Below are 18690 nucleotides of genomic sequence, written 5' to 3'. Positions count from 1 at the left end.
ACAGGAAGGAACTCCCCAGAGAAGGCTGGCTACCTAGTGTAAGCAGAGTTGGTGAACTCTTGATTCAGAGAGACCTCGTGTCAGTGAATAAATTGTAGAGAGATCAAGGGAGACACCGAACAACTTCAGTCCTCTGTATGCACATGCTTAAGGTCACATGCAAACACATAAGCCGGGTAGTGGTGGCGCACGCCTGTAATCCCAGCACTTGGGAGGCAGAGGCAGGCAGATTTCTGAGTTTGAGGCCAGTCTGGTCTACAGAGTGAATTCCAGGATAGCCAGGACTGCACAGAAAAACCCTGTTTGAAAAAAAAAAAAAAAAAAGAAGAAGAAGCAAACACATGTACACATGCACAGGTACCACAGACTACACACACACACACACACACACACACACACACACACACACACACACACACACACGTTTGAAATAAGGTGGAAAATCCATTAAACATTCTATGATTAAATATATTAATGTTTTAAATTTGGCCGTCTTTTGAAATACAATCAAGGCACTTTCTGTGTAATGTTTTTTCGAGGGATTTCCCTCTGACCATGAAAGTTCATTTTTAGAGACAAAGCATTTTTTTTTACACTCATTCTTGCTGTGATACTTGACTCAATTACATAATTATAATAAACACAACTGACCTTGCAGATTATAGAGCAAATTTTACTCCTGGCTGGCATGTAGCTCTTTTAGTAGAACAGTGAAATCCTCTGATTCCCATAGCCTCTGTGGAAGCCGAAATACAGAAGCCATGGCCTCCCCATGCTTTTAGGGACAGGAGTCTGGTATTATGTTTAGAGCCAAGGCCTTACCTTAGTTCTACATAGGCACAAGGTAATAAATGATATGGTAGATGTTGGGTTATTCATAAAGTTTGCGTATAGGTGTGTGTGTATGTATATATATATATATATTATATAGTATGTATATATATATATATATATATATATATATATGCAGTTTTATTGAGGTATAATTTGTTCACCACTATGAATGATCAACTTAAAGCACAGAACTTGTGGCTACTGTTATTCACAGACTTGAACACCCATCTCTACAGTTGATTGTGGATAAATGTTGATACATGATATACTTACTATTCCAGCGGGTACAGGAACCACAGTTTTTACCTATCCATTCACTGGTAGCTAACATTTGGTTATTTTGACCATTTGGCTATTGTATAAAATGGTACAAAGAACAGGCAGTCATGGATTTTTTTGAGGGAATATATTATCATTTTGTGTTTGTATACCCAAGAGTGGAAATCCCGGTTGGCGTTTCTTCGAGGAACGCGTAGAGTTTTCTGGAGTTTATCTCTGACTTTCTCTTCCCAGTATGCAGTGTGTGGTGAGGGTTTTAGCCACACTCTTACTGTTTAGCACCATTAGCCTTAGTCAGCTTGGGATGTGGCAAGGAATACCATAGACTGCTGAGTCAGGTGGGTTCTTCAGTCTTGGAGGTGGAGAAGTCTATGATCACGGCAGATCTGGTGTCTGGCCAGAGCCCACTTCATGGTTTAGGAGATAGAGGAAGCAAGCACTCCTGTGCTTTTAGTAATGGTAACTTTCCCATTCGGTACCCTGACTGCCCCTGAAAGTCCCCACCTCCTCTACTTAGTATGTCAGAATGTGGGTTTAGGGATGGGGCACATACATTCATCCATAATACAGTCTTCTTGAGATTTTACTTTTAAAAGTATTTTTTCATTTTTCCTTTCTTTTCTCTTCTCTTCTTTTCTTTTTTTTGTAAAGATTTACTTATTTTATGTATATGAGTACACTGTAGCTGTACAGATAGTTGTGAGCCTTCATGTCATTGTTGGGAATTGAATTTAGGTCCTCTGCTCGCTCCAGTCAACCCCGCTCGCTCAGGCACAAAGATATATTTATTATTATAAATAAATACACTGTAGCTGTCTTCAGATGCACCAGAAGAGGGCGTCAGATCTCATTACGGGTGGTTGTGAGCCACCAAGTGGTTGCTGGGATTTGAACTCAGGACCTTCGGAAAAACAGTCAGTGTTCTTACCCACTGAGCCATCTTGTCTGCCCTAAAAGTGTTTTTTCTGATTATCATCATAACAAATGTTTGGAGAAAAGTGTAAGAAACATCACTTGTTTAAAACCACTGTCTAACAATAAAAGTATTTTCCCTCCATATTTTAAACTTAGTTTGGTATTGCATATCTGTGATTGCCTCTCCGAAGAACCCTCCCCTTGCTATTGGTAGCAATTTTACACATACCCAGTGCCTACTTTATACTAGCACGGTGTACATTAGTGAATAAGCCTATTTCTAAGTCTTGTTTCGTGTCCTCTCCCCCCCTTTCTTTTGCTTAGTAACATTTCTGAGCGTTTTTTTTTTAAAGTATTTTAAATTTACTAAAGAATGCCTCTTTCATTCTTTTTTTTTTTAATCTTGAATTTTTTTTTTTTTTTTTGAAATTTTATCCTATATCGAGTGGTTCAGGGACAAAGTAGAGACAGAGAAGCTTCTGTTTGCAGAAGATGGCGATTTGCAGAGACCCGTAATTTGTGAAGGCACTGAAAACCGAGGATGGAGGATGCTCAGCCCTAAAGGGAACATGTGTGCTGAACCCCTCCTCCTAGGGCCCAGGGATCGTTGAGGAAGAGGAGCACAGACTGTGTACTAGCTGGAGGCAGGGCATGACTATAGGGAAACAGTGGTTTTTTTTGGACACATCAGGGCAGCTGCACATGTGAACTCATAACAGTCCTGACGATGGCACACACAAGATGTGCGCAGGCCCAAGACAGACCAAATCCCAGCATGGGGAGGGGAGCTGGGCCTGACACCCCACCCTGTCAGCAGCTGTTAGGTGCCGGGTGGGTGGGGGTATAGCCCTGGTGAGTCATCACAGCCCAATGGAGGGCCACACATGGAAAAAATATGTGGGCAGCAAGTTGGTTTTGATGAGCTTAAAAAAACAAAAAGCACCGAGAGTTGGGTAGATGGGGAGATGGGGGTGAATCCGAATCAAACACATAGTGCAAACTCCTCAAGAATTAATACAAATAATAACCCCCAAAAGAATTTGTGGTGGGTCCCATCCGGCTCACCTACAAACTCTACGTCAAGTGTAATAATAATATATGGTGTACCTTCCAAAGAAGCCATAGTTTTTTTTTTTGTTGTTGTTGTTTATTTTTTTTCTACTTTGGATGTTTACATTTCTTGCCCTCTTCTTTCCTTTTCCTTTTCCTTTTCCTTTTCCTTTTCCTTTTCCTTTTCCTTTTCCTTTTCCTTTCCTTTCCTTTCTTTTCTGTTCTCTTTTTTCGGAAATAATATAATATAATATAAACAACATTTCCGTGTAGAATTCTGCAAGCATTTTAAGTTCTAAAGTCAGAGCTGGGAACATTTCAGAGAGCCCCTGTCCCACGCTGACAGGGCACCCAGGATAGCATCTGATCCATGCATTGCCAGTATCCTGTCTGCACTCCGGGTATATTGGATTGCTACCAACAGCAAGGGGGTCCCCCTGATGGACGAGGAGGGAAGTGGCCATGGGTTTTTCAGGAAAGTGACCCTGGACTACATGACTTTATTAAACTGGAGGAGTCAGCTTATTTTGGAAACTTGTTTCAATAACACAGAGCCCATACCTCTCCTATCCCTGTGTCCTTGCGTCCACTGTAGCAGTCAGTTGACCCACTTCTCATGTGACTTTAAGTGCTTTTGGGTCCACCAACCGTATTTTTTGAGACAGGGTCTTCTACGCTTAAGCTGGTGTCTAATGCATTGTATAGAACTCCCAATCCTCCTGCCTCCCCCCCCACCATGTGCTAGAATTATAGGCCTGCGCCACCATGCCCAACTTAACATGCTATTTTCTTAAACACTGAATGTGTTCAGGTAGCTTGCTTATTAAATGTAGCCAGGTGGTCTTCTCATGGCTGCTCACAGTACATCTGTATTTCCCAGCTGCATGGAATGCATAGGCAATCGCCATTTAGTTTTTAGCCCATCCTTTTGGACGGTTTCTGTTTTAGTTTTACAAGTGGCTCCCACATGAATCTGGCCATCCAGCTGTCATTCTGCATGTGCGGTTGTATGAGGAGGATGGTATTTCCGAGGTCACCAGTTAATTGCAGACCTCGCTGCTAGCGTACGGATACCACCCCCAGCATTGCAGAACACCTGTGCCTTAAGGGGCCCTGTGTAGGAAGACAGGTAGCTCCAGTGTCATTGTCCCAAGTCCCTAGATGCTTTGTCCTTAAGCTAAAGAAACAGTACCATGGCCCTGTTTCCCCAAGAAACAAGTAACAGTGACTGGCATTTCCTTTAAGATTGTAACACACTTGAGAAAGAAGATGGCTTAGAAAAGAAACATTTAAGTTAGGACCCTCAAGGTTAATTCACATTGTCCTGGATAGAGACAGTTGGATACTTCGTTTTTTGTTTTTTGAGACCGGTTCTTACTGCAGAGCCCAGGCTGGCCTGGAACTGGCTATGGTGGACTAAGCTGGCCTGGAACTTACACTGAACTGCTAGTCCCTGCCTCTTGAGTCCTGGGACTCAAGCCACCAAACCCAGCCTTGAGCCCCCTACCCCCTTTTAAATCTTACATTTTATGCTGTTGGAGACAGAGCCTGTGAGGATGTATGTCTGGCAGGGGCTTTGCCACTGAGCCACGTTCCCAGCCCTGAGGGGATTTTTTTTTGACCAAATTTTTTTAAATTAATTAATTAATTAATTAATTATATATAAGTACACTGTAGCTGTCTTCAGACACTCCAGAAGAGGGCATTAGATCTCATTGCGGATGGTTGTGAGCCACCATGTTGTTGCTGGGATTTGAACTCAGGACCTTCGGAAGAACGGTCAGTGCTCTTAACCCCTGATCCATCTCACCAGCCCATTGACCAAATTGTTAATTGCCATAATTTTATTAGAAGCATGTTACTGACTGCTGCTAAAGTGCTGTGAGCTTTGTTTGAGACCTGGATGTTAGGACTTACCAACCCGATGTTTCTGTCTTTCAGCCTTCGACATTCCGCACTCTGCTATACACATGGACTGACCTTGCTGCTTTTCCCAGCGTGCCCCTCTTCAGTGCCTGCTCCAGGTTGAAGAAGCTTCTAGATGGATCCTTTCCAAATTTGGTGTCTTTTCTACAAACTCTGTGCCTCAACCTCAATTTCTAAGTGGTAAGGCTGTGTACTTAAGAAAACGAATTTTATTTTCTGTCTATGTATGTGATTGGGTTTGTGCATGTGTGCATGCGTGCAAGCGTGCAATCGTGTGGAAGTTGTGAGAGTCGGTTCTACCCTTCCATTATGTGGGTCTTGTGGATGGGACTCGGGCATTCAGACTTGGTGCCCGGCCCTTTAAAAGATGATAGGAATTGTTCTTTGAACTACCTTCCCCAGGCCCTCTCTTTTTATATATAAGCCACAGTTATTTTTGATAATTTCTTCTGAACTACTTCTAAAAGTGTCAGTAACATAGGTCTTTGGAAAGCTTTTAAACGGCCTTCTTCTACTGCCTCGCTGCTATAACACAACACCTAATATTAGTAATTATACATATAAAAATAGTTGCACGAGTCACTTTTCATTGCTATGACAAAATGCTCGAGCAAATCAACTTAAAAAGAGGAATGGTTTTTTGGGGGGGGGCTCATGGTTTCAGAGGCATCCAGCTGCAGTCAGATGGCTCCACAGCTTTTAAACCTCTGGCAAAACCATCACAGCAGAAAGGTACGGTAAAGGGAAGTGGCCAGGATGCATAGAAAGAGAGCCTGTAATGACTGCTTCCTCGTTCTACCATTTTATACTGGGGTCTCTTGATTTGTTGGACACTGCTGCTCACATTCTGGGCAGACATTGCCCCCTTGGTTGCTACCCGTCCGTTCCCCCCCCCCCCCCCCCCAGCGCTTTAAACATGCTTTATTACTTTCCTTGGGGAGACTCAGCCTAATTAGTCTGAGAGTCCAGAGTAAGAGTAGTCAGACACACGGCCTCGGTAGGTTTTGCTTCCTCATAGTTCCTTCAAGCCCTTGTGGCTGGAAATCATGCGCACCATCAGGGCAATCATCAGAGAGGTGTGTGACTTTAACTCTTTTTAATGCATGACCTTGCCTGTGCCTTTCCAGGCACAGGCAAGGTCATGCATTAAAAGGTGTACTCAGAACTCATCTTTGGACAGAACATATTGCTGAAATGGGAGACTTTAACAAATGAACTGGTTGAAATAGGTCCCCCTTTGCAGCAGTTAACTCATTTGCCAAATGCTTGTTACTTATGAATGAAAATGCATACTGACTTTTAGCATAATAAAGAAGTCATCAGAGTCCTCAGCAACAGAGTGGAGAATGGGGGGGGGGTGTCTTTGTGGTTCAACTGTAGTTCTTACCATTGGGTTTTTAAAGAGCATAAACTAATTAGCCTTAGATATCAGTTTTCTTGCCCATATAGTAATTCAATTGAATTATTCGTGAGTTTATTTTTTTAAGATTTTAATACCTTGTTAGTTCAATGAACAAATTGAAAGAATTTTGATTTTTTTTTAAATTGAAGCTATGTTTTCTTCTCTTTCCCATCGAGTGAGACAGTTTTGATCTATTGTTTAGTAAGTTATGAGACAGGAACACGATCCCTGCTTGTCTTAGGGTTTCTATTGCTGAACAGCACCATGGCAGTTCTCATAAAGGACAACATTTAATTGGGGCTGGCTTACAGTTCCTGGAGGTTCAGTGCGTTATCCTCACGGCAGGAAGCAGGCAGACATGGTGCTGGAGAAGGAACTGAGAGTTCTCTACCCTGATCCGCAGGCAGCAGTGCCACACTGGTACTGTCTTGAACACCTGAAACTTCAAAGCTTGCCCCCGTAGTGACACACTTCCTCCACCACCAAAGCAGCATCCACTTCTACAAGGCCACCGCTCATAATCTTACCACTCAATCCCCATGAGCCTCTGGGGGCCATTTTCTTCCAAACCACACACTGCTATTAGATTACTTTTCAGTTAGTATCTCTCGCTGTAAGTTAGTATCCTTTTCTTCCTGCATCCTTAGTCATCCCTTCTCCTGATCCCCAGGACTCTCCTTATTTGGCCCCGATGTTCTTTCTGTCCCCTTTCTACCGTTCTCCCATGTATTCATGGTGCCTGGATGGTTTTTAGAGTCAGTATATCTTAGATCAGTGGTTCCAACCCCAGAACCCTTAAAAAAATACTGGTGTCTTCTGAAGACTAGAACAGCTGAAAGCCATCCGCTAGCCTTAGCGCCCGTGGATTGAGTTCTGTAGCCTCTCTCCCCCACTTCTGTCTTCTACCTCATCTTTGCTTGGGACTCGGGACTGTTCCCTTCCTGTGTATTGAAATCAAGGTCTTCATTTTAGATCTGGAGTTTTTTTTTTTTTTTTCCTTTTCTTTTCTTTTGTACAAGAATTTTTATTTCTTTGTCTGTTACTATCTTGAAATCTCACTAGTGAGAAATTAAACTATATATGCAATATATATTGGACTGGTAGACGTCCTTTGTGTTCATCCCCCAGAGGAGGTAATTATTGGGTCACAGGCATTGTTTCTCCTCAGTAACTCTCCTCTCCTGCCTGTGTGATTTTGAAGCAAGATCCCACACATTTGCCTTTTCAGTATGAATCCTTAAGTCTCTGTATTTCCGTATGAAAGACTGTAATGCTCAAGTTATAGTGTCACAACTGAGTCCAAGTTCTCGCAGGCTGTTTTAAAAATAGGTGATTTGATTGGACGAGGACTGGTAAGCCCCTCCTCCCCATTGCACTTGTATGATTCTTGAAGTGATTCCCCTTGTGCCCTGTCTCCCTCCCCTTTTTGTTTCTGAAAAACAGTAAGTAGCTTGGGGCCTCTTTAGATGTGGAGGTTCCTGGCAACAGCCCTGTGAGCCGATGCTCTCACCTGTCCTGTGTGTCTCCTGATACCTGGTATAGAGCTTGGGTCTTGATTCTTGATCATATTAAGGTCTGATGACTTTAGTCAGGTCTGTGTTTGTCACCAAGTGTCTGTCTAGGGCTTACACCAAGTGTCCACCCCCTCAAGCCCTCCCCCAAAGCATTGCATACCAGTGGCAATCAGGTCAACTGCTGAAAGGTGGTTTTTTTTTTTTTTCCCCTGTAACGTTAGTTTGTATTTGAAGACCTTCACCTTTCCTCTCTTGTGCCTTAGACAGCTGCTAAGGTAAAGGTAAAGGAACTAGTCAATGTAAATGAATGGCCTAGGTTGTGTTCTAATAAAACTTTATTTACAAAATTGGTTTTGCCCCCTTGTTTTGGGGACTCTGGAATTACACAGGGGATTGTAAAACAGTGGTACTTTACATTGTATCCTTTATAGTGTAATAGACAGAGCATGTACTTGTTTCCCAGGTGGGATAGCTTCTTCAATAGTTTCTTTGCTACCTAGATAGACATTTCCTCCCCATTCCTGGTGTCCAGCAGCCTCTCTCCAGGGAGTCCTAATTCTTTTTTGCACAGTGGAATGCTAAGAACACAATGCAGGTTCTAGGGGTTCTCTTATAAACTGGTACTTCCTGTTTGGTTTCAGATTCCTGATTTGTTTTTTCACAGTATACTAATATGAATTTCTTTCAGCTACAGATCTGGTAGGCTTTGTAGGAATAATAAGGCTAGAATGTTAAATAATTACCTTTATACAACAGTCTCAGCCATAATAGAGTCTCTGTCTGGCCTTTTGTTTTCTTAACAATGTATCTGTGACTCTGGACATGGTGACTCATTATCACTGTATTTGAGAAGCTGAGGCAGGAGGCTTGCTGTGGGTTTGAGGCCAGCCAGGCTTATGTAACAAGACCAGGCAACCAGGCAAACTTGCTGGATGTGGTGGTGTGTGCCTTTAGTCTTAGTTCTCAGGAAGCGCAGACAGTTGCATCTTTGTGAGTTGGAGGCCAGGCTGGTCTATAGTGAGTTCAGGACTATAGCCAGCCCAAGCTACACAGTAAGACCCTGTCTCAAAACTAACCAACCAACCAACCAACCAAAAACATTCCCAATCCAATCAACCAGCCAAACAAATAAAACCGTATTGAAACAAATCTTCCCCCCATTGTGTGCTGTCTGTGGGACTCTCCCATGGTGTGTGAAATGACAATCCTTTCACTCAGTACACGTGTGTGAAATGCCCACCATTTGCTTATCTATCCTCCAGATGATGGAATTAAGTTGCCCTGACTTCTTCTGCATGCCTTTGGTAGACATTGTGTGCTTTATTTATTTTCTCTCACACATACTCTGGAGTGGAATTAGTAAATTGTTTTTTGGACGCAGGGCTCATGGCCCTAAGAACAGCAAAAGAACTGCAAGCATCGGTTATCCATTGCTCGGTGACCATTTTTCCCCCAGAGTCCCAGCCTTCCATGGTAAACACCATCATCTGACAGTTGGTGTCAGTCCTTCTAGCCAGAGCCTCTCATAAACTGCCATGGTGATATTTTCTGGGACAACAGTCATTTCAGCCGGGGGTCGGGGGTTCGGGGGTGTGTGTCACAGAATCTTCTGCGCTGTGTTCCAGCTCACTTTTTCAACCTTTGGCTGGATTTAGATCCTTTCTGGCTCTGGGTCAGAAGTTTATTTCTTTTTTTATTTTTTCCGTGCTGGAGATTAAACCCAGGGCTTCACAAGCTAGGCATGCACATAGCACAGTAGTTACCCACCTTGACGGTATCTAAGTGAACATGCAATTCAGTGGCACCAAGCGCATGCTCCCTGTTACCGCTCAGTCATCGGCCCCTCCCACTTGCAGAACCTTTTCCTGGTCCACAATTGAGCTGAGTGAACGGAATGAATTCATTGTATCCATTTAGTCTGTTCTAACTCTCCTCCACTCGCCCATACCCGCCCTACCAACACAACCATGGTGTTACTGCGTTACTCTGTTTAGAGCCGGACTACCTCAGAGTGGAGTCATATCAGCTTTTCTCTTGGCTTAGTTCCCTCAGCATAATGCTATCAAGGTCATTTATATTGTGGTGGGCATCAGAACTTTTTTTCTTTCTCTCTCTCTTTTTTTTTAAGGCTGAGCAGATGCATTGGGTTCAGATACCATAGTAAAGCAAACCCTGCTGCAGGGGCTGAGTTGTTGCCTCTTTTGCTGCCTTTGTGATGCTTTTCTGTGAACACTGGTATTCTACCACCTTCTGTTTTCACAGCAAAGTCTCCAAGCCCACTCCATGCTATAGAAGAGGGGATTGTGTAAGGTTGTGAATAGCAGGACAGATACACCATAGCAATCATTCTCTGTGTAGTTAGGCCAACAACTGGTTATACTTAACTTATTTTGAAGCAGAATAACTTATAGGATGTATTGTTATTTTATAGTTATCTATAATAGCTTCATGGGCCCCCAGACAGATCCACAAAAGAAGGTATATTGAAAGGAGTTTCTTCCTATTGCTTTCCTCTTATAAGGAACCATTTGAATATTTCAGTTGATTTGTTTAAGTATAAATAGGTGGGGCTGGAGGGATGGCTTAGCAGTTAGGAGTGCTTGCTGCCCTTTCAGGAGACTGCAGTTCAGCTCCCAGCCAGCACCCGTGGCAGTTGGCTCGCAGCCTGTAACTACAGTTCCAAGGTATCTAAGACCCTCTTCTGGCCCCTGTTGGGGGAGCACACATGTGCTTGACGGTGGGCGCACACATACACATATACACACACACACACACACACACACACTTACACGCACATGCACAGAGGCTATGTTCTTATCTCTCTTTTTAATATATATTGTAGTGTGTTATATACCTTGCTTTCTTTGATATATCCTGAAGATCATTCCTTACCCATTTTCATGCGTCTTTTCTACATCCATATAACACCTCAGAGAATTTGAGTTGTTCCTGATATAAATTTTACTACGGTGAATATACACTTGACACTTTAAATTTTACTCCGTCACACTTTAGGCAGGTGCTTAGAAGTGGATTTACAAGGTCAGAGGCTAAGTGATTTTGCCCTTTTATTGGATATCTATCCTGAGAATTAGACTTAGTTTCCTCATCAGAGCAGTGGATGCCTGTTTATACATACCCACCTATGTCATAAAATATGTTTTCAAACCTTTGGGAGTTTTGCTAAGTTAATTTCCACCCTCTGTTTGGATGAGGTTGTTTTTGTATAGTAAAGATGCATTTGTATTTCTGCCTCTTACCTGTTCACTGGTTTCCTTCCTGTAAGCAGAGATATTCTCTAATCTGCTTCCTGTCTGCTTCACTTTTTTCTTATCCTTTCGCCATTGGTGGTACTCATACTTTCCTGATCATTTGATGTTTGATAGTTCCCCTTATATAACCAACACTCCAACCATTTCTTCCAACATTCTCCAGGTCGCATTTGACTTTATCCACAGGACCAATATTCTGGCATCCCCTGTATCAGTTAAGGGCATGGCTGCCTTCCTAGTGGAGACCTTGAAGGCCCTTTGTAGGCTTTTGTAAATGAACTCGGTGAGCATCGCTGGAGTGCCTGTCAGGGTTTGAAGTCCTGCGGCATGGCACTAGGTGGCAGGCCATAATCCCAGTCCTTAGGCATCCTCAGGCAGTGGTCTCCTGGGGGAGTCCATGTTTAAACACAGCTCCAGTGTGCGGTTAGTGTGCTCAGAGAGAATTCAAGGGTCGGGGCATTATTAGATTGGAGAGGTTGCGGGTTACGGCTTGATGAACTGACATGTAAGCTGAGATTTGAGGGGTGGTCAGGCCTAAGCAGATGAAAAAAGCCACAGGGAACGGCAGGCAAGGATGGCGAACCAGAAGGGAATCCTCCAGTAGAGCGCCTGGCTAGCTGGAGGGAGCCATCTCATCGGCTTTGCAGTCCCACCCCCCACCCACAACACACACCAGGAAAAGTGAGGCCCAAGGCTGGGGCAGGTAGAATGCAGGGTGAGGACCCTCCCGGGCCACCTCCTGAGGCCCTGAGATAGAGTTCATCTTCATCATCAGCTTTGACTGGATTTAAAACCAAGGTTGGCACACATCTCCCCATGTCTGAGCATATTTCCAGAGGGATTACGGAGGAAAGGAAGGGACCTACCCGGGCCACGACCTCATGTGCTGAAGTTCCAGGCTGAATAATAAAGTAGAGCAGGAGAGTGAACTGGGTACCGGCACCCTCCCCTCCTGGAGCTACAGAAACTCGAGGAAGCCATGCCTGACACTAAGAGTGGACGGTAGGCCACACTTCTGTCACATCCTCACAGCACTGAGGAGAAAAGTAACCAAGATAACCTGTGTGTCATATCTGGGGAAAATACCCTGACAAGCAGCTTGAAGAGGGAGGAGGGAAGGGTGATGTTGGTTCACAGTCGAAGGTCCAGTCCCTCATAGTGGGGAAGTCAAGGCAGCTGAAGTTCAAAGCAGCTGGTTGTATTGTGCCTAAACTTGTGCTCAGTTTAGTTCCTCTCTCTCTCTCTCTCTCTCCCTCTCCCTCTCCCCCCCTCTCTCTCTCTCTCTCCCTCTCTCCCTCTCTCTCCCTCTCTTTCTCTCTCTCTGTCACAGAGTCTAGGATCCTAGTCTGGCCAATCACTCACAAGGGCGGGCCTTCCTTCTTTAGTAATCACCCTTATAAGGATAATTCCCTACAGGCTTGCTGACTCTGGATCTCATCAGGTTGGCTACTGAGGTTACATCACGCGTTCGTGTATTATCTTTAGAAATAGGTCAAAATAAAATATAAAGGTGAAAAGTCACAAGACCCCTGCAGCCACACGGGCCATCATGGGAAGAAGAGGTGCGTGCCGTACGCAGACAGTCGTGGCATTTGCAGAGCGATGGCGCCTGCTCATTCACTTGTGACGTTATCTTAGTTCCATCTCAGGACCAAACCCATTCCTTGTATCTTTACGTCTGTGGTCTTCAGAAAGTTCTCCCTATTCTGGTCCGATAGAAAAACAAACGTTCCACCCTGTTTTACCCACTAAGGGGCTTCAAAAGCGAACTTAGAGATGGCAGATCACTTACTCGCGGGTGCTGTAGCTCACTGGTAGAGGGCATGTGTGGTGTGCTCTGCGTTCGACCCCAGCCTGACATAGACAGGGCCTAGTAGTGCACCTCCGTAATTAATCCCAGCGGAGACGGGAAGATCAGAAGTTCCAAACCAGGCTGCCCAACTTGAGGCTCTGTTTTTAAAAAAATAATAACAAACCAAAAACATAACAACAAAAGCCTGTTCTCTGGTGCTTCCTCTCTCAGCAGCTTCACTGAGGACGAGTGATGTTTTGCCTGGGAACCAGGCGTCCCAGTATCTTAGGTTCCCGGTGCTCCCTTCTTGGGCTCAGCCAAGCAACCATAGTGTTTTCCTTCCTTCCCAGCATCTCCTCAGCCTAGTCTTCCATCTTGACATATCTGTCCACCCCCTCTCCCCTTGTTGCTTAGAGGCTCACTCCTAACCGTTATTCCCCTAATCCGCTTACAATCCCCGTCAGTCAGATTGATTTATTTTTGACCTACATAACCCTGTTTTCCTTTGTTGCTACCGCCAACTCTAAGATTTTACCACAGTCTCAGCAGCCATGGGTTGATGTGGAGTCAGAAGAACTGCGTATTTCTCATTTCAGAACTGGTAAGAATTCTGGTGAGTCTCGTGGGGTTAGGAGGGGGTGCGTCCAGGGGAGTCTCTTTAAGAGGAGACAAATCTCAGGTGTAGTGCCGCAGGCACCTTGAGTAGAACCTTCCAGAAGTGACCTTATTCCACCGAAAAGCCTTACTTGCCTTTTGAAGCCATCTTTACATACACTTCAGCACACATTAAATAACGCCTGTCTCTCCACACAGCTTTGACAAAAGTGTGTGTGTATGGCAGGCAGTATCCGCGTTCTGGGGAAGCCAGAACACTAGGTGTTCAGTTTTCACGTGGCAGAGAGTGACCAATAAAGCCATAAGGACGGAGCGTATTGGCATGAACCTGTGCTTTTCCCGGCCCTAGGACGGCATCGGAAGGATCACCCTCCCGACTGATTTCTAGATTAACAGTGATCCTTTGCGTATTAGTAAGGCAGGTTTACTCGGCCCTCAAGCGGGATTTTGTTTGTATATCAGGGCCAGTCAGCAATGTTTCTTCTGTGACAAGATGGGACGGTTGCTCGTTAGTGATAGCCTGCAAAATGACTTTATTTTTTGTTTAAAAAGAAAAAACCCTTCTCGGTTTCTGCTCATTCACACCTTAGTCCTCTCCTTGTCTCCTTTCCCCCTCTTTCTTCTTCTGAATGAGTCTGCTGCTTTGACTGCATTGTCGTGTCTTAGTATTCCCTAACCGGGCCACTGATGACAGCTGTGTCTGATGAGGCCATTTTTCTGGACTCATAATGGAAATTTTTTTTGTTGAGGGGTGACGTTTGCTGATTTTCTTTTACGTAAGAGTTTTCAGATATTAACCTTTTCGTTGCTTTGGCCTACCTATTGAATTAAAGAACTGCTTTTTGTCTGTTAGTCTTTCTGGATGTAATGAAGGGGATGTGTGGTTATGAAAATTTTGGTTCCTTACCAGATGGGTTTATTTTTGGGATCTGAGATGTAGGAAAGCAGAAACCTTTTAAACCCTTTAAAAAAGCAAAAGGACATATTACAGTGTTTTAAACATTCTGACGTTAGCAGTAGTATCTTGCTTATATTAAGGTCAAACATTATAATGGAAGTTTTATAATGAACTTTGCTTAAGATGAAATTAGGATTTTTGAGACTTAGCTTCTGGGAATAGGATTTTAGAGTTTTCAAAAATGATTTTGAAACATTAGGTGTCCATAGGTAAGAAACAAATTCCCATGTGCTGCTGATCCCCACTAATATTGCTTATGGTTTAGAGTGATAAAGGAAGTTTTTCTTTAGAAAATGGCAAGTCTACAAAGCTGACAAATGCTGTGTAGCTCCTGGTTCGATGGGTTTGTAAAGGCTTCACGAGTAAGATCAACGAGATTGCACTCCAGGTAGGGCTTGTGTAACTGGCAGCCATGCCGAAGAAACCTGCCAAGGTGGGAGACATGAGTCAGGTCCTCCCTTGGCCCTCTCCAAGTCTCCTCTCTGCCCCCCATTTATAGAGCCACACCCGAATTAGTTTTTAGTACAATCACAGTGTGACTTCAGAAGCACGGCCTATTAAAAAGATGGCTTTTGTTTCTTGTTTTCCCAACAACCTCATTTACACATTGTAGAATGTTCTCCCACAGCGAGGTCTAGAAGGATGGTCTGAGAACCGGGTGAGTCATACACTCCAGGGCACACTCTGCAGGGAGACCCCAGTTCTAGTTTCACATTTGCCTGCCCTCCGTGTAGGGTGTGGCTTGATGGTCGGATGGGCTGCTCCCATGCTCTCCTCTGCTCCTGGCGCCCAGTTTCCAGAAGGCCTCAACAGCATTGCTTTACGGCTCACATTTCTCCAATACATCTTCCAGTTAATATTTAATTTTGCCTACTGATTCCAGGGTATGTCAAAATCCTCAGTGAGAAGAGCAACGTAAGCCCAGAAGTGAAGCTGGTCCAGAGACCACACTCGAGGCGTTTATTCAGATGACTGAATTTTAGGACACTGAGCCAAGGACCAAATAGTGTCTCAACACTGAGCGTGGAGTAAGGCAGAGGGGTCCACAGAAGATGACTCGAGTGGACAGGTTTTCATATAAGCCACAGCGACGACAGCTGATCCCTCCAGGGCTAGCCAGGCCCACCCTCCAAGGTGGACGCAGCCGACGTGTGGACAGTCACGGTGTTGAGGCTGTTAGTGGCCTTCTTCAGAAAGCATGTGCTGTAGACTGGAGCTCACATTTAAGAATCATGGCTGAAATGCCACGGCCGCTTCCCTTCATGACAACGTTGGTCCACCAGACTTGAATAATTAGATCTCAACAACAAGGATTGGATTTAGTCTGTGAAATATAAAGTCATCTCTGACTCGCCGGTCACAGCATGGGTTCTTTTAGTTTCTTTGGTTTTGAGAGTTCTGATCACACGAGAACGTATTGGGGTCACAGAATGTGATGTAAATCCACCCAGCAGCGTATTCTGTTAAGAGAGCCAGACGTTCAGTATTTCAGGGTCATTCACCAGTGTTCTTTCTCTCAGTTCCCCTGTCTGTAAAGTTGAACATGTGCAAAGGTTGTGGTTAGCTGGATTAAAATGAAGGCGTGCGTGTGGAGCGCCAGCCGCAGCTCGTCCCGCCTAGTGGGCTGTCGGTGACAGGTGCTGGTTTTCTTGTTGTGCTCTTAATTAGCTTGAATTTCTAGGGTGTCATTTCTTAGGGTGCAGTGAACCAACTCTGAATTCTCCACTCCTGTATTTGTAGCTTTCTTAGACCAAAGTTAGCCACCGTGAAGGGCGGAGTCGGAGGGGTGTTGCTGACTTCCATTCAGGGGTGGGGTGGGGGTTCTCCCAGTTACGGGTTGTGCTCTGTAAGAGGAGAATTCAGTTTTGTGGCATGTTTTTTTTTTTTTTTTTTTTTTTTCTCTATATGGTCAAATGTAGTGACCAAATCAACTCGGAATGTTTTGTTACTAACTTTGAAATTCGTTATTTTCTGTGTAGGGGATGTTGATCTGAATAAATTACTGATTATCTTTTACAAATTTCTAGGGAGGAACCGCTAATCTGTACTCAGCACAATCCTTTCTTTCATAAACGTGGGGAGGAGGCAGCAGCACACAGCCACTTCAGAGGGCAGAGCCAACAGTCGTTATGTAACCTGGGTACATGATAGCCTCTGGCTCTAGGTCCAGGCACCCTGGGGGGCTGTGCTGGGGAGACTTACAGTGAGGTGGTACTGTTTATTGAGCTTGACTATGTAACTTAAAAGGCCTTTAAAGAATCAGCCTCTTGGAGTGGGAGATGAATGTGGGAGGAGTTAAGGGAAGGACTGGGAAGCGAATACGGTCAAAATTAATTGTATGCATCTGTGAACTCTTCAAGGACTTGAAGAATTAGTCTCATCCTCAGCTCTGCACACAGAAGCAAGAAGCATTTGGAGCTCTAAGTTGTTTCCGAAGTTAGTCTCTGTGTGGAGAAGGCTGTCTCCTCTCAAAGACTTCTGCCAGAGCGCCTAAAACACATGCCTATCGATCTTTTGTCCGTAGACCCCTTGAAGGTGGCTCCTGCCGCTAACTGGCACTCATTGTATAGATTCTGGGAGCTCTGTTGGAGAGACACACTGCTCCTGGCTGGTGGGAAGGCCACAGCAGTAGGCAGTTTAGAGATGTCCTTAAGAAGAAGACAGATTCTCAGGCAGCCTGTTTGACCTTGATGTGGCCAGGGATGACGGAGTCCCAAGTCTCCACCTCTCAGATGCTGGTTTGTGTGTGGGTACCAACATGTGTGGTCCTGGGGATCAAATCAAGCTAGGGACTCTGTGCGTTCTGGCAAGTGTTCTGCCAACGGAGCTATATTCCCAGCTGTGAAGATACATTTCTGCTTTAACAACCCTTGATATCTAACACTCCCTCCACCTCCCTACCCCCACACTCACCATCTATAGGGCATCCTGTTATTCTCCCCTCCCCTCCCCTCCCCTCCCCTCCCCTCCCCTCCCCTCCCCTCCCCTCCCCTCCCCTCCCGTCCTTCTTTCATTCTTTCACCAATGCAAACTTTTTATTTGTTTATTTATTTTTTATTTATTATTTTTTTTTTCGAGACAGGGTTTCTCTGTGTAGTCCTGGCTGTCCTGGAACTCACTTTGTAGACCAGGCTGACCTCAAACCCACAGAGATCCACCTGCTTCTGGCTCCTGCTGGGATCAGAGGTATGCACTCAGCAATAGTCTATGACTTAAAAGCCTGTTTTGGTTAGGAGCAGCAATTCACATTTAGAAAGGGAGACTGAGTCCGATCAGGGCTTTAGAGTTGCCCCCATAAAATTAATGTTTGGAAATTGCAGAAACATCTTCACTTGAAGACCAGAAGTCACATTTTTTTGGGGGGTGGTGGTGGTAAAATTCTAGATGTTTTCCAGGCAGTTTAATGTAAAATGTCAAGGTCACAGAAAAGGTTATAGAAAAGTAAATTTGTGTTGTAATTTTCAGGAGGTGATATGAAATGTTGTGTTCATATTTTTATACAATCACAAAACTACAAGGAATAGCCTTATTGTTCTTATCAAACATGATTGTGGATACAAATCAAGAACTCTTAAGTAGAGTTCCCTGTCCCTATGCAAATTAGCCCATAAGTGTACTGGCTAGTTTTGTGTCAACTTGACACAGCTGGAGTTATCACAGAGAAAGGAGCTTCAGTTGGGGAAATGCCTCCATGAAATCCAACTGTAAGGCATTTTCTCAACTAGTGATCAAGGGGGAAAGGCCCCTTGTGGGTGGAACCATCCCTGGCTGGTAGTCTTGGTTCTGTAAGAGAGCAGGCTGAGCAAGCCAGTAAGTAACATTTCTCCATGGCCTCTGCATCAGCTCCTGCTTCCTGACCTGTTTGAGTTCCAGTCCTGACTTCCTTGGTGATGAACAGCAGTATGGAAGTGTAAGCCGAATAAACCCTTTCCTCCCCAACTTGCTGCTTGGGCATGATGTTTGTGCAGGAATAGAAACCCTGACTAAGACAATAAGGAACGATTGAAAGTTAATGTATACAGGAGCAGCCCTGATACCTTTGAGGATTTTTGTTTGTTCGTTTTTTTTTTGGACAAGGAATTGTTTTTAAGACAAAAAGTAGATGGTCTGTGCAGCTAAGAGCTGTTTGACTG

The 18690-nt window shown here is 44.4% G+C and overlaps 1 protein-coding gene across 6 annotated transcripts in view; it reads left to right on the top strand.

Moving 5' to 3' along the window:
• Fryl (FRY like transcription coactivator) overlaps window positions 1-18690 on the top strand; it is a 236509-nt gene that overhangs the window by 30608 nt on the left and 187211 nt on the right. For all 6 annotated transcript variants that reach the window (XM_006504150.4, XM_030254825.1, NM_028194.2 and 3 more), the window contains exon 2: window positions 5020-5184. The gene's annotated coding sequence lies outside the window, so the exon portion shown is untranslated. The remainder of the gene's footprint in view (window positions 1-5019; window positions 5185-18690) is intronic.

The sequence above is a fragment of the Mus musculus genome, chromosome 5 (genome assembly GCF_000001635.26).
Source record: "Mus musculus strain C57BL/6J chromosome 5, GRCm38.p6 C57BL/6J".
NCBI classification, from domain to species: domain Eukaryota; kingdom Metazoa; phylum Chordata; class Mammalia; order Rodentia; family Muridae; genus Mus; species Mus musculus.
The sequence above is the reverse complement of the archived record's forward strand: the minus strand, read 5'-3'. Positions and strand labels throughout refer to the sequence as shown.